We start from the raw sequence: 25,212 nt of genomic DNA, 5'->3' as shown, positions 1-25,212 counted from the left end.
TTGAGGAGGAGTTTTAATGACTTTGGGGCAGTTATACAGCATCCACATCTTGGTATTTAAAGCAGAATGTTTGGGGTCATTATCTTGATAATATTGAAAGTTATTACCAAGCCCAAGTTTTACAGCACTATCTTTTAAATTCCTCTTTAAAATGTCAATGTAATACTTATGATCCATTACTCCATTAATAATTTCAAGATTTCCCGCTCCTGAAGCCGCCATACACCCCCAAACCATTAAACCACCTCCACCATGTTTTACAGTAGCAACTGTGTTTCGTTCTTCAAGCTCTGTATTTGGTTTTCTGTACACTATGACCTTTCCATCGCACCCAAAAAGATTAAACTTGCTCTCGTCTGCAAAAATGACTGTTTTCCAAAATGATTCGGGCTGTTTTACATACATTTTTGCGAAGTTTAGCCTTTTCACTCGGTTTATTTTATTTATAAAGGGCTTCTTACGTGCAGTTCTTCCTCTGTAACTGTGCCTTTTGAGTGTATTTCGAATTGTTTGTGTAGTAACTTCCTTCCCTAAATATTCCATAGTGTTTTTACGAAGAATGGTCGCATTTGTCTTCGGAGTTTTCTGAACTTGCCGCACTAGCCAACGCACATCTCCAACTGAAAGTGCTTTTGGTCGACCAGATCTTGGTTTATTGTCAACAGTTTTCGTTTCTGTCCACTTTCTGATGATGGATTGTATCGTAGATCGTGGTCTATTTAATATTTCACTGATAGTTTTTTGAGTTAAACCATTCCTGTGGTGTTTTATTATCAAAACTTTTACCTCATCAGAAACCTCGTTTTGCTTACGACCCATTTTGACAAAAACTATATTTTCAATGAAATTAAATATTTGCTGTCAAGGGCAAAGCCTCCTTTACTAAATAAAACAGAAAAGGGGGATTCCCAAATAATATTTGAATTTGACTTTGATGATAGCACATCAATGATGAATACTTTTTTTGTTCTGTTTTTGGTGTTATTATATAAAATTGCATTTTTTGCGCTAATTAAATTTATTTTTTGAATTTATTTTAAAACATATTACGAAAAATAAACTATTGCATAAAACTGCATTATTTGTTTACTTTAAATTTTCTTCAATTACCCAAAATAAGTGAATTTATTATCAATTTTGCTAATGATGAATACTTTTTTTGACCGCTGTATATCTATCCATTGATATTTATTTTGTTAAATATTTTATAAAATTATTTTTTTTTTTCTCTTTTACAATATGTTTGATTTAGACTTTTTTTTTAATCTGATTTTGGTTTTAATTTAAACTTTTGTCATACATGGGCTTGCCACATGGTCGGGATTATGCCGACTTCTGTGTCTATCCCGGCTATTCGACAAAATTGACGGGATTTGTTCGGAAGAACAAACACGCGGTACCTTCTTTTGTCCAATCTATATTGTGAATTCGAAGCAGTTGTTCACATCCGTTTATCAATGTGTGTGCCTGTGAGTTTGCTCTTAGCACACTGCAGTTTCCACAAATAATGCTATTGGACTGGAACTTGATGCATTTCTGCGTTTGGACCCGTTTTTTTTACACCCACCACCGAAGGACGCAGGTATATTCATTATGCCATACCGTTTGTAACACATCGAAATATCCGTTTCCAACTCTATAAAGCGTATATATTCTTGATGGTAGTAAAAATCTAAGGCGATCTAGCCTTGTCCGTCTGTCTGTAGAATCAGACTCTACAAAAATAGAGATATTGAGCTGAAACTTTGCACAGCTTCTTTTTTTGTCCATAGGCAGGGCTATATCCGACTATTTCTTGATTAAGGCCCCATATAGACTGATCTGCCGATTTAAGGTTGTAAGTTTATAGGCCTAGTTGAATTGATTAACCGATATCGCTGAAACAATGACTTGTCTTAGGCTTCTCGACATCTATAATTAATACGACCCAGATCGGTCTTGATTTGGATATAACTGCCATATAAACCGATCTCCCATAAGAGTTACATTTATTTACCTATTCCGCTGATAATTGGTACAATGAGCAGTGTGGGCAGTGCGTCGACATTTCTACCGTGTATGGTCTAGATCCCTGGTAATAGAAGTTACATAGACTTCTATACGGATGGTTCCAAACTAGACGACCAGGTGGGCTTTGGGGTGTACTCTAAAGATCTAGAACTGGCCATAACGAAAAGGTTACTCCACCACTTGGTTACTCCTTGCAATTAAGCAAGTGGTGCAATGACTGAGATATAATGTCATAACGACGATTGGCATAAATATCTTCTCAAAAGAACGTATTTCAGAAAACAAAAACCGCCCTTGATTGTCGTAGATCTCTCAACAAGATGGCTGAACCGTTCAAAATTTACCTGTTCTGGGTGAATTGCATAGCGGACGAGCTTGGGAGACTAGAACCACATTCCAGGAAAAACAGGCTGTACCCACAGCCTCTAGTGACATGTAAGCTATGTTTTCAGGACCTGGCCCGAAGGACAACAAATGATAGATGGTCACAAAAAGGGGGCTGTGAGCATTCCAAAACTATGTAGCCTAATCTAGTCTCGAAGAGATCTACCGCTTTATTGCCACTGGCTAAAACAAACGTCTCAGTAATTGTGTCCGTCATGACAGGTCACTCTCTAATCGGAAAACATGCTGCAGACTGAAGGTTCCAAGTAACGACTTTTGCAGCAGCTGCGAGGACATCGAAGAAGAAACACTATAGAACACCTTTTGTATGTGTGTGTCCCGCACTGGCAGTCAGAACCACTTTAGGTTCTCATTTTTTTTTTTGAGAACCTGTCTGATTTAACGGATGTGAACATTTGCAAGTTGTTGGGCTTTTTAAAGCGATGTGTATGGTTTAACGGTAGGAACTAGAAGGCATCTTCCTGGTAGACTGCCTAAACCTAAACCTAACCTTACCATGGTCAAGATCGGGCTATATTTGAATATAGCAGCTGCGACATATACCGATCTTTAGATTTAATTCTTGGGCCCATAAAAGCAGCGTTTATTACACGGTTTTACTGAAATTTGGCACAGTGAGCTGTGTAAGGCACTTCGTCAAGCGTGTTCGATATGACCCAGGTCAGTCCATATTTTGATATAGCTGCCATATAGGAGGCCACCGTAACGCAGTGGTTAGCATGTCCGCCTATGACGCTCAACGTCTGGGTTCGAATCTTGGCGGGACCATCAGAAAAATTTTTCAGCGGTGGCTTTCCCCTCCTAATGCTGGCAACATTTGTGAGATAACTTCTTTCCAAAGAGGTGTCGCACAGCGGCACGCCGTCGAACTCGGCTATAAAAAGGAGGCCCCTTATCATTGAGCTTAAACTTGAATCGGACTGCAATCAAATTTGCATTTGCCATATAGACCGATTTTGCAATTTAAGGTTTTAGTCCTGAAAAGGCGCATTTATTATCAATTATTACCATGTTAGGTTTTTCGACATCCGTATTCTATATGGTTCCTATCGGTCTATATTTTGATATAGCTACCATATTTATGCATACATATACCGATTTAAGTTTTTGGGCTCATAAAAGGTGAATTTTTTTTACCTATTTCGCTGAAATTTGGTACAATGAGTTGTTATAACCTCCACGTTTGTACCGGATATAGTCTAGATCGGTCTATGCTGAACTCCCGATTAAAAGTCTAGGGGCCATTAAAGGCACCGCTGAAAATTTTTATACCCACCACCATAGGTTGGGGGTATACTAATCTAGTCATTCCGTTTGTAATACCTCAAAATATTGATCGCGACCCCGTAAAGTATATATATTCTGGATTGTCTTCACATTCTGAGTCGATCCAGCGATGTCCATCCGTCTGTCGAAATCTCGTTAGCGGTGGAACGCGTAGAACTAGCCGCTTGAAATTTTGCACAGATACTTACTATTGATGTAGGTCGTTGGAAATTGCAAATTTGGATATAGCTCCTATATAAACCGATCTCCCGATGTGACTTCTTGAACCCCTAGAAGCCGCAATATTCGTCCGATTCGAGTAAAATTCTGCACATAATGTTCTGTTATAACTTCTTACATTTGTGCCAAGTGAGGTCCAAAGCTCTATAACTTGATATAGCTCCCATAAAAATCGATCTCCGAATTTGACTTCTTTAGGCCCTGGAAGTCGCAATTTCTGAAATTTTGCATGCGGTGTTCTCTAACTGTGCCAAGTATGGTTCAAGTCTGTCTATAACCTGATATTGCTCCCATATAAACCGATCTCCCGATTTGACGTTTTGAGCCCTTACAAGTCGCAATTTGACTGATATTTTGCATGCGGTGTTCCAACAACTGTGCCAAATACGGTCCCAATCAGTTTATAACCTGATATAGCTCTCATATAAACCGGTCTTTCGATTATCCTTGTTCGGTTCCCAGAAGCCTTAGTTTTTGCTGGTTTGACAGAAGTTCGGTATGTAAAATCAAATTATGTCATTCAACTAAATTTAGTTTGCATAAATTTTTAACAGAAACCATGGTTGTGGGTTCCCAAGATTCGTCCCGGCCGAACTTAGCACGCTTTTAATTGTTTCTGATGTTTCCAGGCTTTCGGCATCTTAGACTTTCCACTTCTCTCTTCTCCCAGCGGAATAAACGTTTTTCGTCTCCACTTTTCATGCGATACCTTTCCTTCACCTGGCGCCTTGCTACTGACTGTGGATTTGCTATGTATGCCATATTCTTGGCTTCATTAGCATTTCAAAAATCCTGGTCATATCATAGGATTCTTGGGGAAGGCTTTTGGTACCCAAGTTCGAATTTCATGTCTTTTGAAAAGTAAGGTTTTGCCATCGCGTCGATATTTAATTGGAACAAGATGTTCTATCTACAAGAAATTGGGTCAGTTGTTGTTGTAGCCACATTTGCATGTGGAGGTAACAATCCTCGTCAACCTCCATAGGTGAGTATGCTTGTTCCATGCGATCGCCGCGGGCAAGTTATGGCCCATTGGTTATTTAAAGGTACCAAGAACTCGCCTTGTCATGTCGAGAATCACTGGCATTCAGTATTTAAGAAAGAGCCGGTGCTAGTTTGGCTCTCACTGAGACTCTCCACTCGATACCGCTGATTGTCCACTTCGATTTCAGCTTCTCCGAATACGGAGCATTCCACGATCCGCACTCTGTGGACAAGCCCGGTAGATCTCAACTGAGCTTTTCGTGGTGACACTTTCCTTTAATGACTTTTTCAAATATATAGGAGATAGATCTACACATACAGAAGGACCGTACTTGTCACGGCCATTAGAAGTAATAAAAAATACCACGTTTAACATTTCAGTCAAATAATTGAGTCCCCTAGAGGTTTAAAAAGTCAAATCGGGCGATCAGTCTATATGGGAGCTATATCAGGTTATAAATTTTATACAGTTGTGTTCATAATAATAGGAGTGTGCTCCTCTTTTTACATAAGATTTATTAGTAATCATTTCTCTAAATGTTTACAGTAAAAATGTTTACAGTAAAGCTACAATAATTTGAAATATTTCATTGCATACATTTTTTTCCGAAAAATTTACTGTTAAAAATAAGAGCAGTATTGATTTTAAAATGTTAACATTTTATCATAAAAACTTAATTATTTCTCTGCCTATTTATATATTTTTTCAATTTGAATTTTCGTTTTCAAATAATTGAAATTTTTCTCTTATTTTATGTTTCTCGGTTATAATTCAAAAAAAAAAAAAAATAAAAGTCGAATATCCCCGAAACCAGTGGATATATTATTGAACTCAAGAGGACTATTTTGTAGGGATTTTTGAACAATGTCCAGCAAAAATTTTTGGAATTCGGACCACAAACGAAGATTTGGCTAAATCGACTTAGAATGTTGAGAGGATCAAGAATATATATATATATGTATAACAAGATTTCCAAATAAATTGCCAAGTCAATTGAATGGCAAGGATTTTTTTTTTTGAGGCAACACAACTAAGTATAATAGAAACACATTGGCAACACCAATATCATCAGACACTAAAGAAAGACAAAGCAGGCGCACAAACCCAAAACAGAATTTATGATGAAAGTTTTTATTGCTGGCTGAAAATGAAGTGATTTGTTTTGTAGAGTGTGGAGATTGTTTTGCCTTTCTTATCTTCTTCTCTTTCTCTCTCTCTCTCTCTCTCACATTTGGTTTCTGTTTCTCTCTACCGTTAGTGTACTCACTTTAACTAGTACTCGAGTCATTCATGGCAGCCAGCCTGTCAGCCAACAAAGGTATGTGGTGTGTATGGCGAAGAGCATACACGAATGGTTTATGACAAAAGCAACAACAGTAATAATAACAACAACATGGGGATTTAATAAAGTGTGAGTAAGCATAGAAACCAAAGTGATGGAAGCCAAAGTACTGCACAAACGCCACTGGCATTTCATCCGATTTATGTTGGATTTGCTCATAAAGTTGTTAAACAGATTGTCGGTGTAGATACCACCTTCATCATTTGCGCTTTGTTATACTCCATTTGTATTCATCCTTCGTCTGATTACTTTTATGTTGTTTTATTATCAAGTATTTTTAAGAGTTTCACATGGATGAGCGGTTGGAACTTCGTATACGGTATTTGTTTGTAAGCATGCGAATATATATCGGAAACTGTAGATAACATACAGCGGTCAAAAAAAGTATTCATCATTAGCAAAATTGATAATAAATTCACTTATTTTGGGTAATTGAAGAAAATTTAAAGTAAACAAATAATGCAGTTTTATGCAATAGTTTATTTTTCGTAATATGTTTTAAAATAAATTAAAAAAATAAATTTAATTAGCGCAAAAAATGCAATTTTATATAATAACACCAAAAACAGAACAAAAAAAGTATTCATCATTGATGTGCTATCATCAAAGTCAAATTCAAATATTATTTGGGAATCCCCCTTTTCTGTTTTATTTAGTAAAGGAGGCTTTGCCCTTGACAGCAAATATTTAATTTCATTGAAAATATAGTTTTTGTCAAAATGGGTCGTAAGCAAAACGAGGTTTCTGATGAGGTAAAAGTTTTGATAATAAAACACCACAGGAATGGTTTAACTCAAAAAACTATGAGTGAAATATTAAATAGACCACGATCTACTATACAATCCATCATCAGAAAGTGGACAGAAACGAAAACTGTTGACAATAAACCAAGATCTGGTCGACCAAAAGCACTTTCAGTTGGAGATGTGCGTTGGCTAGTGCGGCAAGTTCAGAAAACTCCGAAGACAAATGCGACCATTCTTCGTAAAAACACTATGGAATATTTAGGGAAGGAAGTTACTACACAAACAATTCGAAATACACTCAAAAGGCATAGTTACAGAGGAAGAACTGCACGTAAGAAGCCCTTTATAAATAAAATAAACCGAGTGAAAAGGCTAAACTTCGCAAAAATGTATGTAAAACAGCCCGAATCATTTTGGAAAACAGTCATTTTTGCAGACGAGAGCAAGTTTAATCTTTTTGGGTGCGATGGAAAGGTCATAGTGTACAGAAAACCAAATACAGAGCTTGAAGAACGAAACACAGTTGCTACTGTAAAACATGGTGGAGGTGGTTTAATGGTTTGGGGGTGTATGGCGGCTTCAGGAGCGGGAAATCTTGAAATTATTAATGGAGTAATGGATCATAAGTATTACATTGACATTTTAAAGAGGAATTTAAAAGATAGTGCTGCAAAACTTGGGCTTGGTAATAACTTTCAATATTATCAAGATAATGACCCCAAACATTCTGCTTTAAATACCAAGATGTGGATGCTGTATAACTGCCCCAAAGTCATTAAAACTCCTCCTCAAAGTCCCGACTTGAACCCAATTGAACATCTTTGGGAACATCTCGAACGCAAATTGAGTCAAATGCAACAGGTGATAATGGAGGAATGGACTAATATAGACCAAAATATAACCGCTAAATTAGTCCAATCGATGTCAAACCGTTTAAAAGAAGTTATAAGACGCGGTGGTCGAATAACAAAGTATTAATTTTTTTTAAATTATGTTATTTATTTTTTTGTTTTTTTGCAATGATGAATACTTTTTTTGTTTAATTTTTTGTGTTCAGCTGTAAAATGGCCCTTTTTGTTCCAATAAATACTATTTTTTTCTTTAAAAACAATGAAATTGTGTACATATATATCACACAAGCACTACTGCATCATTAGTTTAATATGTTTTTATTCCAATTGTCTTTTGTAGACTTATTAAAAAAAAAACATTGAATGATGAATACTTTTTTTGACCGCTGTAGGTATGAAGCACAATATTATGAAATGGAAATTAATTTAAATCACAAAATGCACATTAGTCCATTACAAATTTTAATATACACTTAACTCGTAGTTAGACGATAATCTAATAAAATTCTTATGACAGTTGCTGTGCTGTCCTTAGAGGGGAAAATTATGGTTGCCAGACTTGATACACTATAAATAAGGTGAAATGGACTTTTTAACTCAAAGCAGCAAAACACTTTTTGCAGTAAGATTGAACTAACTATCTACCACCTGCAGGTAAAATGTCAATGACATTTTCCCTAAGAATAAGGCATTGTTTAAGAAACCAATTATGTACGATATTCAGACCAAAAGAACTTAAACTTAATAGTGGTTAGTCAGAGACTAAAACAATCTCGGAAGAGTAGGGAGAAATCTAATCGTGTGAGCGAATCGAGATGTTCAGAAGACGGAATGAAATGCCAAAAATTCTATCAAAAACTCAGAATCCGGCAGATGAACCGCAAGGCAGCGGGAATCGATGTGTCGATAGCTGAATAGCGGGACCAACTAGTTTGTAGAGCACATACCCGATTATGGGAATCACAGCACACTATATCCCGCACACAAGAAAAGAGACAAGACAGGAGAAAGAGCCAACTACTAAGAAATAAGTCTCTCTTCCATCGCATTCAATATACTTCGGTGCATTTTGTGCGAAATATTACAATCTAATGTAAACGAGTGCATCGAGAGAGGCGCTGATTGCCGTACTCGATTTTAAGCTCTCGCATCTGTACGAAAGGAGTCAGGAACCTGCTGCTTCTTAAACTTCGGACACTCCTCTGTTTTGCTGGGAGCATGGAGGTGCGGCATGGTGCGTTGCTATATGCGACATGACGAATTATTTACCAGTGGAGTCCCTCCTTGATGACGGATTGGACTTTGTTTTTCCGAAAAGAAATCCCAGGACATTTGCATGGGGGCACCGGGGCAGGAGTCGTCATAGAGTTCCTTGGAATCAGGGAATCATACAGGTTTCTGGAAATGTGTAACGCCTTTCAAGCCGAGGTCTTTGCAGTATGGCACTGGCGACGATGTCGATGCGGCGGTGGCGGCCAGACCGACACAAGGAGAAGGCTCTCAAATTGGGTCCCAGGCAATCAAGGGATACTGCGGACCGAGACGGCTGACCAAGAATAAACCGCGCGGTTTTGGTAACGGAATTAGTGAGCCATCAGTCATTGACGGTGCGATAGACATAGGGAGAAGCAGACTCTTGCCAGTTGTGCGAGGATGAGTAGGAGTTGGAGACATTCGAGGACATTTTGCGTCACTGCCCCGCCATTGCAAGGAGAAGACACAGAATGTTTTGGGTGAACACCTTTTTCGTCTGCGGATTTCCTCAAGGCACTTATGCACACTTGCCAAGATATGCACACTACGCCAAGTCATGAAAAATCCTACCATTTTTTTGACGACCAAAAAGATGCCGTCAACAGCCCTATACGTTCAAAGTTGCTTCAGGTCCTGCCTACTTGCAGTATCCCTTTGCAGAGTGATGCTAGTCTAGTCTAGTCTTCGATTAAAACATTAAAGAACCTCTTCGATACCAAATGAGGTTTTTGACAGCGTAATATTGGGTTGCCCAAAAAGTAATTGCGTATTTTTAAAAAGAAAGTAAATGCATTTTTAATAAAACTTAGAATGAACTTTAATCAAATATACTTTTTTACACTTTTTTTCTAAAGCAAGCTAAAAGTAACAGCTGATAACTGACAGAAGAAAGAATGCAATTACAGAGTCACAAGCTGTGAAAAAATTTGTCAACGCCGACTACATGAAAAATCCGCAATTACTTTTTGGGCAACCCAATAGTTTATCGTGTGTGATTTTTAATATCTTGCTAAAGCAGATTGTACGAGATGCAAATAAATGAATAGGCATGCATACAATTCTGGCCAAACATTCCATAGCATATGAAAAGCATATCTTATTTAACTTGTCCATTATAATCAGATGTTCATAATATATTTCCCTCCTCCAAGAAAATGAATGCGATCTTTACCAGCCGCCTTTTGTGAACCATGATTCTTTTCCTTCCCAAGCACATTGTTACATTCAGTTTCCTACTGGTATTACGTGCTTCGTTGATGATGGGTATCGTGTAAAATTATATGTATTAAGAAAGGGAGTGTTTATGTCGTGCTAATAAATTTGATTTAATTTTTCGAGTTGTTTGCCGTTCCAAAGCTTCGTCCGTCCCTTTTCCCCGCAATTACAATTCAATTTGTTGTTTTTTTCTCACTCCCTCCTTCCTGTGTAAGCTTAATGCGTGGCGTGTGTTTATTTGCACTCGCCATGGTTGTTGGCGGCCTTATTGGCTTTTGTGGCTATGGTGTGTTATTGTAATTGGTGTACGGTAGTGATTTGTATTTTACACTTTCCGTCTATCAATTGTGCAATAATCATTATTTTGCGGTTGACGTTAATAGTTTGAGAATTCAATATCGTTTACAGTGTTTGGCTACGTAGCTTATGACAGCATTTAAAATGTTTAGACTTGGTTATATCTCTGCTAAGAAAAAAAAACTTTTCTTACTCCATTACAATAAGGTCGATTGATAGGTATAGATTTAGGGCTATCTCGAAAGTATTTAAGAAAATAATGACAATGTGACATTGACGCAGTATACGGAGACTGAAGACTCTTCCCGATTCAGTTATGCCATGTCTCCCTATTTGAGTTTTTTTTTTCACTTTTTAGTAATAATAAGAACGCTATGAATTTTGGGAATAGGCCCATATTGGAGTATGGATCTCTAGTATGGAATTTCCAATATGCCACTTACTTGGATAGCTTTAAGTCGCTACGAAAGCATTTCTTGTTTTGATTGCCTCCAGGCATTTGCATTGTGAAAAGTTTTATTCCGGTATGTAATTTCCTGCTATATTTACATAAAATATTCCCTGTAGATCTTCGTCGCGAAATCCGTACTTGGATACCACAAGCATCCCCCAAGAAACACATGGTACGTCCAAGAGTGTCGGAATGCTACTGAAGTCAATGTAGCATTCCGACTCCCGATACCTCAATGAACCAGATGAACGAGAGGTATAGGGAGAAATAAAGAGAGGAGAAATGTCTATTCCTTAGAAAGGAGAGGGAAACGAATGGACATGAGTGGAGTCGAGATGTACAGAAGTCAGAATAAAGTCTGGAAATTTTACCAATGAATCAAACATCAAACCGATGGCTTTGGTACAGGCACATCATCTTGCAGAGACAAAATAGGAAAGTTGATAAGCGATGTGCTTAGGATATTGAAATAACATTTTTCGCAGCTGCCACTATCCGATAAAGGCAACGACGAGGATACCGCAGACCTAATCCTTGTATAGAATGCCTAGTCAGGATGGGGTCTATGTAGCAGTGACAAGACTGAAAAACAACAATGTAGCAGGAGCAGATGGGTTGCCAGCTAAACTATTTAAGACAGGAGACGACACGCTGATAAGGCATATGAATCAGCTCGTCTGCACATACCCTATGATTGCAAACTCAGCTTACCATGTCCCGTCCACAAGAAAAGAGACAAGACACTATGTGCCAACTACAGAGGAATAAGTCTCCTTACCATTACATGTAAAATACTTTCGAGCATACTCTGTGAAAGATTAAAATCTAAAGTCAATGAGATAGATGGGCTGCAATAATGTGGCTTTACCAGATCAATTCACCATATGCCAGATATTCACACAGTGCCAAATCCTGGAAAAGACTTAGATGGACCGATCAACACTTACCATCTCTTCGTTGACTATAAAGTAGAGTTGGCAAACTATCGATGGTGGCAACATTTGATATTTCCGATATTTTTAAAATAAATATCGATAATATCGTTATTTTCCAATCACCGATGTTTGAAAAGAAAAGAACTAAAAACGCTGTACATTTTTATCGTTAGTTAACTTGTTTTACAAATTGAAAGGAACTTTGTCAACAGAAAATAAGTAAACACTTGATAAGTTCACTCGGTTCTCCTTCTCCACCAAACATGGATAAGATTTGTTAAATTCTTTGCATGGCTTCTCTTTGTACGCAGAAACTAGAAAATTGGTTTAGATACTGGAGGCCATAACAGATATCATCGTGCAAAACTTCAGCCAAATCGATTGAGAATACCGCCTTCTAACGGACCAAGAAGTAAAATCAAGAGATCGGTTTATGTGGGAGCTATACCTAAACATGGGCAGGCTGTCGTAGCGCAGAGCTTAGCACTGTCGACAACATCATAAAGAAAAAAATTTGCAGCGGTGCTTATCCCCTCCTAATGCTGGGACATTTGCGAGGTACCAGGTACCACACGTACTGCAGCTTAAATATGAATATGACAGCACTCATTGATATGTGAGAAGTTTGCCCCTGTTCCTTAATGAAATATGGTCATGGTCAAATTTGCATGTCTAAACATGCACCGGTTCGGTCAATTTACAAGCCCGTTGACAGCGAAGTATCAATCTATAATAAATAGCAAAGACAATTAAAAGACATTTTGAAATAAGTTGACTGAGAACCTATATCAGATCGTGGTCAATGTGTTGCTCATCAAAAGGACAATTGGGAAAGGTATGATCGGAATGCATTCTGGGATTGCTATTTGTTTCGCAAATGGTGAAACTTTGCCGATAATGTCGACAAAAAATTTTAATTGATATTCAGCCAAAAGAAAACACATCGAATCTATCGATATCCCTATCCCACATTTTGCCAGTTCTACTGCAAAGCCATGTCTTAGTTCGGTATTCTTGCAAAATGGATAAGACTCTGCAGGATGCTAGCACACGTTCTTCAATACGAATAGGAAAGAACCTGTACTGACATAGACCACATGTTGCTCTCCCATAACTACGATATCGATTTTTGGAATCGATCCGATATCGGAACCAGAAAGAGTCAGTGAATGTGGGTCTGGTGGCAAGTTTGACATTGAAACTTGATGATGATCAACAATATTATCGGCAGCGCCGTGAACGAAAAATCACTCTATACACGGCACTGATACTACCTGTGCTGTTGTATGTCTGCGAACCATGGGTACTTGCGAAAGCAGATGATGTAGTACTTGGATTGTTTGGGAGAAAGATCTGTCGTAAAATATATGGAGCAGTCTGCGCTGATGGAGAACCACGACGTTCACATAGTTAAACGTATCCAAATACAACGACGACAATGGCTACGTCATGTTGTCAGAACAAATGCATAAACTCTAGCGACGAAGTCCTTTGAAGATTAACATTGTGTACCACAAAATGGGAGTGGGATATCCCGGCACGGGATGAATATGAGCCCAATGCGGTTTGAAACTCTAAGACTCCATTTATGTGGTGTTCATGGTCATCAATCAATCAATCCGTACATGTAGTAGCTGCAACTGTAGTCGCGGACAATCAGCGGTATCGAGTGAAGAGTTTCAGTGAGATGCCTTTGAACCGATGGAGTTTTTCATCGGCAAGGGCGGCCACCTCAGTGTATAACACACTGGTGAGAACCCATCTCGAAATAAGGTGCCAGCTATTGGAGGAGCGCAGGAGCTCAGGGCGTTTGTTAATCTATTAAAAGTACTTGTATCAAATTAATGATTAACTTTCTTGTTCACATTTTCGGGCAGTGTTGGGCACATGTGTTAGTGTCGGTAATATTTCCAAGCCCATGGGTTTATGTTCTCGTTCGCGTACACAAACATGTGCAATAGTGTGTGTGCGTTTGCCCGTCACTGGTTTAGTGGCGGACATTGCCCTGAGTGCTCTAGCGTCAATGATGTGGATTAATCTGTCTAAAAAGTACTATGACATAGACTACGACTTAATTTTGGATATTGGCACGATATGGTTCGTAACCCACCCAAATACTCCATTAGCCCACCCAAATACTCAATTTCAAATACCGCCAGCCAACTTATTCAATAATTTGTCAAATAAATTTTATTTTTAATTGTGCAAGCATAATACTCTTGCACATTGCCGCAGTAATTCCCATTATGAATTGAATACTATATGTCCCCTTAATATTTGCCATCTAAGCTTAATTCTGTGTTTTTCTAACCTCAATTCTGCAAAACAATATAAACTCTTAATTAGAACATACAACCGAGTGAGTAAGTCAAATCCAAATTACCAGTTGTCATCGATTCGATTTGAGTCGTATCGTATCGCATGTCATTGTTGGTTGGTGCCTTAAATAAATATCAATCAACGTCAGGTGTTTCTTTTCATTCAACAGCCACTGTATATGAATCTATAGACGCAAACCAGCACAACACATAGTATGTGTGTGTGTGTGGGGGGGTTGTGGGCTTTTTAACTACATATTGAATGTTAATGATGATATTTGTCTTCTTTATGAGGATTTTATAGCAGCAATAAGTTAATTTGAAATAAATATTAAATACCGTCGAGTGGTGTATGATGACAAATAACAAACGTTTTGAATGAAAAACGAGTCTGAATCAAACAGACAATACAATACCACACAACAAAATTACAACTTTTTTCAATTTCAATTTTGTTTCTCAATAGACCCCTTAATGTTGTTACTAAGAATACGAATGAAAGAGAATATCAACATTTCTAAATGATATCCAACAAAAAGTATTCTGAAAAGTTACCCGAAGTTGTCATCCATATGAAACTGCCAAGTATTTCGTAAAGACGAATACAAAATCGGAAAAATGCGAGTTTTTATTCCCCGGGTTACTCTTTATCTACTGAGAATAAATAGTGTTTTCGAAAGCAACAACATCAATAACTGTTTCGCTTTTTTTTTTGAAAATCAGGGAAGTATTGGATGAAAACAGCATACATCCGATGATGTTCCCTTGAGCTGTAACCTGTGCATGAAGTGGGTTGATTATTGAACAAACCCGGAAAATAAATAAACCTAAATCAAATCTAGTAACTCTGCGACAAAGTTGGGTGCGTCCAGAGGTATCTGGTCCTAAGCCAATTAGGATTGGCTGGGCAGTTAAACAGGTGAGGTGTTTCGTGTGGTTCTAGAAGTAATTACTATTATTGTTTATAAATAGTAGTACTCTTTCAACTACAACTTCTATCAATGTGAGGTCCTCTCGCTCCATATCATCTAGTTCCAATCTGATGTCTGCTGCGATAGCTCCTCAGTCGACCTGTATTTCCAACATGTAGGAGGTGGTTCACATGAGAACTCAGGAGACAGCCCGCCGCAGTTTGGCTTTGTTTAGTACTCTGGTTTTACTCAAGGTGGCATGTCGGTGGCTGTTCGTTAAATTTTAAAACACCATGCGTTCTGTTGCGATGTTTAACCAGTCAGCAACGCATGAACGCGTGGTGTTAAAAAAACGAGTGTCGTCGAATACGTAGTAAAGGTTCTATCGCACTACATGTTCTTGTTTAATGACATGCCACTTTTTATGTATCATTGGTATTTCATTGTGTGTATCAGAATTGTCAATTTACATACGATTCATCTTTTTTGCTATCACACTAGTAGCTTATTTTTGTATGACATAACCTGAAAATGTGAGCAAAAGTTGATTTCTTATGGCTACAAGTTATGAAAGTTGCGAAAAAAAAATCAATTTGGGGTTGCTTTCATTCAAATTACAACAAAAACAGCAGATTTCTTTGTGTTTTTGTCAGAAGGAATAGAGCACCGCTCTAATCGAAAAAATAACAGTGCTATTTTGAAAAGTGATTTTCATGTGTTATTTTTATTCGTATAACACTATGTATGCAACTTTAATAACAGCAAAATTTGACATGTCATAAGACAAGAACATGTTGTGTGATGACTCCTTAACATTGCAATCACATTCGTAAGAATCAATGCTGACAACACTCGCGTTTATACATGTATTTGGCGATTTATTTAAAGCAGTTCTGGCGTATAAGTAAGACAGCTGGATACGAGTCTTTTAGATCCATTTTAAAGTTTAATAGAAACGCTGCAAATGTGAATTTAGGTAAATGGAATTCATTGCAAGTTAACGAGTTTCATTCATAACAGTATATGTTATGCAAAAAATTACCCGTTAACCGACATTTAATTTTTAAAGTGCCATTAAAACCGTAACGTAAGCGTTCTTTCGTTTTTTTTTTTTTTGAAATGCGGTATTTTTGCGGCTTGGAGTAGTTTATTCATTTTAGTAAATAAAAAAAAATGGCATTGAAATGTACCACTTTTTGAAGGAAAAATTTATTTCAATTTTGGGGTAAGGGTGCAGGGGGAAAAGCCCTAGGGGAAACGTTATTGTAAAAAATATTCAACAATTTTCTAATATGTACGAAAATGTGTGATTTTTAATGAAAAAAGCGAAAAAGCGCAAAAGTCGAAAAAAATCCATTTTGGTAAAAATTTGTGAAAAACGGAAAATTTAGATTTAAAATATTTACGGCTTCATTTATAATAAATAAAATAGATTTGTAATATTTTTTTTGAATATGTCTTAATGTTTTACATAGATTATGAACCGAGAATCATTATGTTGAAATTAATCAAGCTCAAATAAATTGTTGCTGTTTCAAATTTTTTCGCTGTGTTGCCATTTTACCACCATGGCGCAGAGGTTAGCATGTCCGCCTATGACGCTGAACGCCTGGGTTCGAATCCTGGCAAGACCATCAGAAAAAATTTTCAGCGGTGGTTTTCCCCTCCTAATGCTAGCGACATTTGTGAGGTACTATGCCATGTAAAACTTCTCTCCACAGAGGTGTCGCACTGCGGCTCGCCGTTCGGACTCGGCTATAAAAAGGAGGCCCCTTATCATTGAGCTTAAACTTGAATCGGACAGCACTCATTGATATGTGAGAAGTTTGCCCCTGTTCCTTAGTGGAATGTTCATGGGCAAAATTTGCATTTTTTTGCCATTTTACTCTATAGTGTTTGTGGTCAAAGTTGACATCCTTTACCTCACCCTGTATACGATATAGTAGGTCAATCTAGTTCAGTTAATCCGGAAGCCTATGTCCTCCTCTAAAAATGCCAAGGGACATTTTAAAAGGCTCCGGCTAATATTTTAAAAGTTCAATACTTTTTTCCAGTTCTTTGGCGATCTGAACCACTGTATGACGCTTTACTTAACTGGAAAGCTGAAAATAAAACAAAAACCACGAGCAGTATGCATCACCCTTAAAGAAAAGAGAGAGTGTGCTCAATAACACTGGCGAGAACATTGTCAAATACTTATGGTTGTTGTTTTACTCCCTTGTTTTCGAGAGACCAAGACTCAGCGGTTGCAGTTAGTGCCGGTGGTTGAAATTCTTTTTGCCATTTGGTATTTTCTCACCGCAAATGTTGGTGTTTACCATATGAAACGCCGGGTGGCGGTGCACCGCATCCGTTCTCTGGACTAAATGTTATTGCATTGCGTGGCGCCCAGCTGGTGAGTCCACAACGGTGTTGCATAGTTTATCACTGACCGTCCAATTGCTTAGTATGTAGTCAGCAAGGAGTTTTCTCAGCATTCAAAGTGCTGCCGACAAGCGAGTTGAGTACTTTGTTTCTACTTCTGACCATGTTACAAATTGCAGGGACATGTGCGGAAATATTACAAAGGCTGTCAAATGTGCCACCAAGTGTTTTGGGATAGTTTGTGGTCGAAATCCTTGCGCCTTCGGCCATTATATCCAACTGCCGATATATGTATATATATGGCTGAAGATTTGGTGACGAATAACTTCCAATTTCTTGCAGCGAAGTATATCGTAATGTAAATTTCATCTACGAGGGGGGCCGTGGTCCTACACTCGCCCGTATACGATACGATCTCGATGCCGTCTGGAGGGTATAGAATAGATAGAATAGAATAATAGGTTCAACAGTGCCAAATATATCACCCAGCCTTAGGGAACTCCCTGTTTTCATCTACGGGTCTTCGCCTTTTTATTTCTAAATTTCACAAACGACTGGCGACCAGACAGATAATTTATGATCCCACGTTTTAGGCCCGGCTGCAAGAACATATTGGCCATATCGTCAAAAAGCGTGGCATGACTGATCAAAACCCTTCAAGCAGTCCATAGGTACGAGGACAGTCCTATCGGATGGACTAGATGGAGAGTGCGGATATTAATCCGCCCCATACCAAGATGGACATAACCTAAGCTAGTAATCGGCTTGTTGTGTGCCCTACATACTAAAAAGTAACGTCGAAAAACAAAATATAAGTCAGGAATTCCGTGTTACTTACAAAATCCCTAATTGTTCTCCATTCTACGCCCCTAAGTGAGATCATGTCGGGTATTGTGTCCCCGCCTAAGTACCGATGGCTGTTAGCCGCGAAAGCCGGGTAATGACATAGGAAATGCTCCAACGTCTCATCATCTTCTCCACTTGCTATCACTTGCCCCACCGATTTTGCATAAGTGCGCTCTTAGTCCTATGGTACTGTTACTTTCTTTCAGCAATAGCTTCGTCTTCCCAATCTTGATTTCCCCATAGGATTATCATCCTCCTACCGATTGTGTTATACTGTGTTAAATGCGCGTTCGTAGACCACACCCTTTACTCGGACTGCTTCGACCCATAAGGCTTTCGGGTCACCAAGTTTATTGACGGCAGTCCTCTGGCCTCCACTGCCAATTCGTCTGCTTTTTTATTCCTTACTTACTCCGCTATGGACCGGTACTCAAACGATGCGGATTGTGCCATCCTCGGAGAAGGCGTTAATCTCCTTCTTACATTCCAAGACTGTACGTGACGTTATTGGTTTGGTTGTTGTAGCAGTGTAGTAGCCCTTGCCGATTAGGAACTCCATCGGGTCAATGCGGAATGGATTACTATGTGTAGTGATGGCGTGCAAAGCCATTTGTAATTTTGTAATTTATTTATTTACACCCGCACAACAAGAATATAAAATTCTTATAATTAAAGTGCGGGTAATATCTCCAATATACCGAGCATCATAGGCACTCAGTATTTATGCCAAATTCGGTGCCGACCGGCCCCTTACTGAGATGCTCCGCTCGCTGATTGTTCACGACTGCCGTTGCGGCTACTTCGTGTTGAGCTCAGCAGCTCGCAGCTAAGCTTCTCGTGAGAGATGAACACCACACAGATCAGACTCAAAGTTTCAGGCTGTGTGGTGCTAACAGCTTGTGTTCGTTGACCACCCTACTGATTTATAAATTCAGGTACCCGACTCTAGGTTCAGCAGGATCGAAGCAGCGAATCCCATCAATCTCGTCGGTGAGTATCACGTCTGCGCCGAGAAATTTGCCAGCACTTGAGGTATTCGACCGGCTGGTATAAAGCAAGCGGTTGTTGCGTTACTGATGTTTCGAAATTTCACCTCAGCAATACGTACACTGAGGCGACGATTGGTGCACTCTTTGAAGACACTGACTTTTTTCTCATTTATATCCGTTTCAATATAGTAATACTGTGCCACAAGATTGCCCTAGTGGCTCTTAACCCATTGAAACGGTCAGCCTTGTCACGCTTTTTGGAGGACAACAGAATAAGCCTCCAGACGGGCCTGAAAATTGGAACGCGCCTTTTTTGTGTGTTTCGCTAGTCGTACGAGAGATCTTGCGACAATCGAAGTTTCGTAGAGTGAAACAGGGTGTTTCCCAAGTTGTGGTGATATTTTCGGCATTGTTTTCCTTCTGCAAATGCAAATTTTCCTTCGAACATCCCATTAAGGAATAGGATGCAAACTTCTCACATATCAAGAGTGCCGTTCAATTCAAGTTTAAGCAAAATGATAAGACGACACCTCTTTCAGAAGTTTTTACATGGCTACATACCTCACAAATGTCGCCAGCATTAGGATGATATTTCATGAGGTATTCGCATATAATGCTAACTTTTTTTCAAAATTCTTAATTTTCATTGCAAGATATTGTCGGGCTTTATACCATCCTTTGATGCTTTCTATTCAAAGAATAGTATAGCAAAAAAGAGCTCTGTTCAAATTCAGATGTGTCTTTTACAATCTACTCTTGTTGGGATGGTTGTAAAGCACCATGATCCATTTGACATCGCCCGCTGATGATATTTCTACCACTCAAAATAACACACTTTTGCTGACGTTTAAATGTATTTTGCTATACTTTCAATAAAAAGCATTAAACAATGGTCTAAAGCCGGACAATATCCTGCAATGGAATCTCAATAAGATTTTAAGAATGAACGTTATCTATTACCTCTTATCGACCTTCTTTAAAAAGCTTGTAGCACATGTGTAAACACAATACAATCTGACAATACACAATTTTTTAATAAAATAAAATCACCCTAAGCCTAGCCACTATCAACAATTCAAGTGTTTTTAAGAACTTTACTCCATGTTTACATCAAATGTGATGCAAATACTTTGATCCATTTCACAGCAGAAAATCACACACACTTATAGAAAGTAGCGGAAAGCGATCAAATTACTTACTTAAAATTTTGCACCAAGCCAATGGCCAAATTTTTATCATAAGAGTACACACCAGTGTGAATCGTAACTAAGGGTTCATACATACATACCTACCTATATTGATATGTATTTAAAACAAATTTTTAAAATTCACATTTTCTAAACTGAAGTCATCAATGCACATATTTTCTGATTTTTTTTATTCAGTCTGCTGTAAAATAATCTGTCGATAAAGACATGCGAACAACATGCGACTTCATAATTACTAAATTTTTTCCTTTGAAATCTCCGTCTGATGCCATTAAATCAAATCAAAATATCAGTGTTTATTAAATTATAAAAATATGGCATTGTCATGTGGTGAACTGAGACTAGTCAATGGAGACAAATGCACGCACAAAAGACTCTTGGTTCGTATTGTGTATGAATGGCAAGCAGACAACACTGGAAACCAGTTGGCTTTTCGCCGCTTCGCTTTATTTGTTTTATAATCCATTTATGTTATTACTTTTTTCACGCCCATTCACAACAATGAAGTGTGTTAAGAAACAACGGCAACGATACACAAACAAAAAAAAAAAAATGTGTAAATTAATAAACCGTGTAAACTGATGCAGTGTGGCGGCGGCAACAACCTAAACGCTTATATGGAAGAGGGAGAGAGAGAGAGAGAGATATTAAATTCGAGAGAGGTCTGGCGAAGGTGACTGACAATCATAGCTAAACACTCACATTCTCACAAACATGCTAAGCTATTTTAAAATTAACCGACACAAAGTACAACAATAACAAACAAAAATTGCGATATTAAATTACTTGTAATTTAAACACGTTTTGTGCATCGATAACTGATGCTGCAGTTATCGTTATGCATAACTGTTAACGTTATTGAGTTAGCAAGTTGCTTACCATTGTTGAGTGCATATCTTTATAATTGGACAATTTGTCTTAGTTCATTCGCAGTCTCGTTGTGGTAGTGTTTACTTCAGTAATTAACTATCAATTTCAATTAAACTGCAATGGCATACAAGAAAATATGTATATTGATGCTTATGCTAATATGAATTATAATTGTTTAAGTGACGGTGAAACAAAATGCGTGCCCCCATAAAAAGTAACAATAACAAAAAATTAAACGAACTTAGTATGGTTTATGGTAGGAAGCACGAATTTATTTTATATATTTCTTGGCCATCTTGCTCTCACCAAAGCTTTCAGCAATTAATTAATCCAATCGAATTAGAGGCCGAGCCCAAACGAGAGTCAACGTCATGTTTTACCCTCCACAACAGGATGGGGGTATACTAACATCGTCATTCCGTTTGTAACCCATCGAAATAATGATCCGAGGCCCCAACAAAGTATATACAGTTTCGTGCAAAAAAAAAAGGAACCATTTTAACATTTGAAACTAACTAATTATTGTTTAACGTTCAAGGTGAATTACTGGAGGACTTCTTCACCAACGGAAGATTGCATCTCTATAAAATTTTTCCCGCTTTGCAGCTATGTATATTGGCCTTTAGATAGATATAAAAATAAGTGCAAATAGTAGTAATACGAAGTGAAATGAAATGAATGTGCCAGACAAGAGCAACGCTTTATACATTTAGCAAAGATGAAGCAAAATTCAGAATTTTAAAGAAACATTTTAAAGAAAAATTTTGTTCTAGGGATAGTTGAGCAAGAAATGTACACAAAATGAACCAGTCTGTTTTACTATTGGCAAAGAGTCATGACCTGAAATAAAAAAAAAACTTGAACAACGCCAAATTTCATGCAATCTTTGAGATCAAATTCGTATACAGAATTGTACAATATTCGTCAGTGTCTTATTTGTAAATGTAACTGTGGTTAAATGTGTGAATTTTAGGTAAAAGTAAAGCAAACGCAGAACAAATATGCTCGTATATTCAAGCAGGACACAGACGACCTAACATTGTATACGAGCAGAATTCATTGTAAGTCCACAATATTTCCAATTGCCATATAAAAATAAGTTGAAAACGTACTTTGGTTACGTAATAATAGAACTATGCTCTAAGGAAAACCAAAGGGTAAATATTACGAAAGTTATACGCCAGACAACAAACATATTCAGCGCTATTCTGATTAACAATTCCTCAATCCCATGGCAGCCGGTTGTACGTACCGGATTGACCCGATGGATTCCTTCATCGGCAAGGGTTGCCTCCTCAGTGTACAACAACGGCAACTGCAACAACAACAACAACAATTCCCTGGGAGTTTATTCCCTACTCCCTTTTCCCCTATTCTGAATAACAATTTATTGGGAGTTTATTCCCTAATCCCTTTCCCCTTATTCTAAGCAAACTTCAAAAAAGGGAATTATCTCCCAGGGAAAAAATAGCTATTCCGAATCGATATAAAAGGGAGAACGAGACGGTAAAACTTGGGAAAAATTCCCCCAAACAAATAAAAGGGAGATTGGATAAAAAATTGTAAATTAAAAATTTTTTTTTGGAAGAATGTTACCACTTATTATTTACGAACAATTTGTTACGTATGAAAATTATTTTTCACTTTTTCTTCAAAATCAATTAAAATTATTTTAGGTTCTCCCGGTTTAAATGTCATGTACCCATCATAAAAGATTTGCTTAAGTTTTTCAATTTTATTGGCACTCCGTTTCGAGTCGGATACTTAAAGGAGGTCCCTTATCATTGAGCTTAAAGTACAATCGGGCGGCACTCAATGATGTGCAAGAAGTCTTCTGCCTGTTCCTTAATGGAACATTCGTGGACAATTATTCAAAGATACTTGGCGCCACATTTGGCAGCATTTACTCCACAGGAATAAGAATAAATCCATAAGTCGCTTTTCGGGAGCACTATGTTTAGCAGCCGTCCCAACCACCAAGAAAAGCCGCCGCCGCCCGGAAATGTCGATTAGACCTTCAAGTTATAGCTCCATTAAAGTAGGCCTTTAGATAAAACGGCGTATCAGGCAAACCAGCACAGCATTTATGACGACAAAGGCGAAGCAAACCTCTATATTACGATTCACGATCAGCCACCTTAACTCCTTTTGGCAAGGGAAAACGCCAACAAGCAGGATGTGTGACCCGCATGCAACTAGGGACAACACGACACAATTAATCTGTCTATCAGACCACTCTGGAAGCATCTAATTTAGGCAACGATGGATGGATGGATGAAGACGAAAAGTTGTTGTCACAACACAGAAATATGGTGACAACTGTAGGCCATAATTGTGCACTATTAAAATGAAAAACTTAAAACAAACTGTACAAAGGCAACACTAAACATCTTTGTAAACTTTTTTAGCAACCCTTTTAACTCCTTTTTGCTTATTTTTTCATTTTGTGCTCTTTTTCCAAGAAATAATAGTCCAATGTTTAGCCAAAATCAAACAGCTGAAACAAAACTGCTGTTTTCGCAAATTCGAAATTCCTCTCCCAAAAATGTCCTCTCCCCATTCAATCAGAATAGGAGGATTTTATTCGAGGGAGAAATTCATTCCCTGGGAGTTTATTCCCAGGGAGTTTTCAGAATTGTGCTGATTATCGCGGGAAAAACCAAAAGAAAATTATGAATTTTCGAAATATCAATGACACATTGAATTTTTTTAAAATTTGTTTTTTTGTTTCTCTATTACGCTCCAAAAGAAATTAGGATATTAGCTGTTCTCGGGAACTCAAAAATTTTTGCAAATTTGCACACATTTTTACTGGAAATCGTTCGCGTACTATATTTGCCAGCAGAAGAGTGCGCGAAAGAGAGCAAATTTTGACAGTTAGAAAATAGAGAACCTGCAAATTTCTACTTCGGACTTTTTTTGCCAGCAGAAATTTACAACTTTGAACAGATGTTTGTAAAGGTCAGCTGTTTTATGAAAAGCAGCCGTTACATGAAAATACAAAAGCTAACGGCAAAATGGATCAAAAAGGCAGAGGTGAGTAAAAAATATAAATATTGTTTATTGGTAATTATTAAATGTGTTTCATTTTTATTTACTTCTAATGAAGATTCATGGCAGCAGCTAGCAAAATTTTTGGAGTTATTTGGAAAATCTTGAAAATTTAAAACATTGTATCCTTCCGGACACCAAGAAAAGAGCAATTATCGGTTTCTATCGGTTTCGGTTTCTATATGTAGCCAACACCGTTCACTTGAATTTGTTAAGGAGGGAAGATGCTGCCATGAGATTGAGTGGGTCTAGCTGGGCGGTTAAACAAGTGACGCACAGTGGGATTAGAAAAAATTAGTGCAAATTAGTCTACCAATTGTGAAGAAATTGTAATAACAAAGTGTCCGTAGCCGCCACATGACCAAATAGAAAGCTCCCTTTGCCTCACATCAGTGTGGTCGTAGCAATTTATCTGGCCACAATATCCAAAAGCATTACGTGGTAAGCCAAAGGCCAAAGGTATGTTTGTCAGCTCAACAAGTATACTTTTGTTTACGGTGATGGCATGTAAAGCAGTTGTAGTCCTATGCAGCCTTCGAAATGCATGCTGATGCTCGGCGAAGGGAAATTGTCCAACGAGAGAAGCGGGAGAAACAGTCCCTCATGCGTCTTGGCTACTGATGAGCGAAAGGAGATCGGTCTGTACGACTCCCCCTTG

The 25,212-nt window shown here is 38.0% G+C and overlaps 1 protein-coding gene across 22 annotated transcripts in view; it reads right to left on the bottom strand.

The window, feature by feature from the left end:
- LOC106090074 (arginine-glutamic acid dipeptide repeats protein) overlaps window positions 1-25,212 on the bottom strand; it is a 137,344-nt gene that overhangs the window by 93,543 nt on the left and 18,589 nt on the right. The window lies entirely within an intron of this gene.

Source organism: Stomoxys calcitrans, chromosome 1 (genome assembly GCF_963082655.1).
Source record: "Stomoxys calcitrans chromosome 1, idStoCalc2.1, whole genome shotgun sequence".
Classification (NCBI taxonomy): domain Eukaryota; kingdom Metazoa; phylum Arthropoda; class Insecta; order Diptera; family Muscidae; genus Stomoxys; species Stomoxys calcitrans.
The sequence above is the reverse complement of the archived record's forward strand: the minus strand, read 5'-3'. Positions and strand labels throughout refer to the sequence as shown.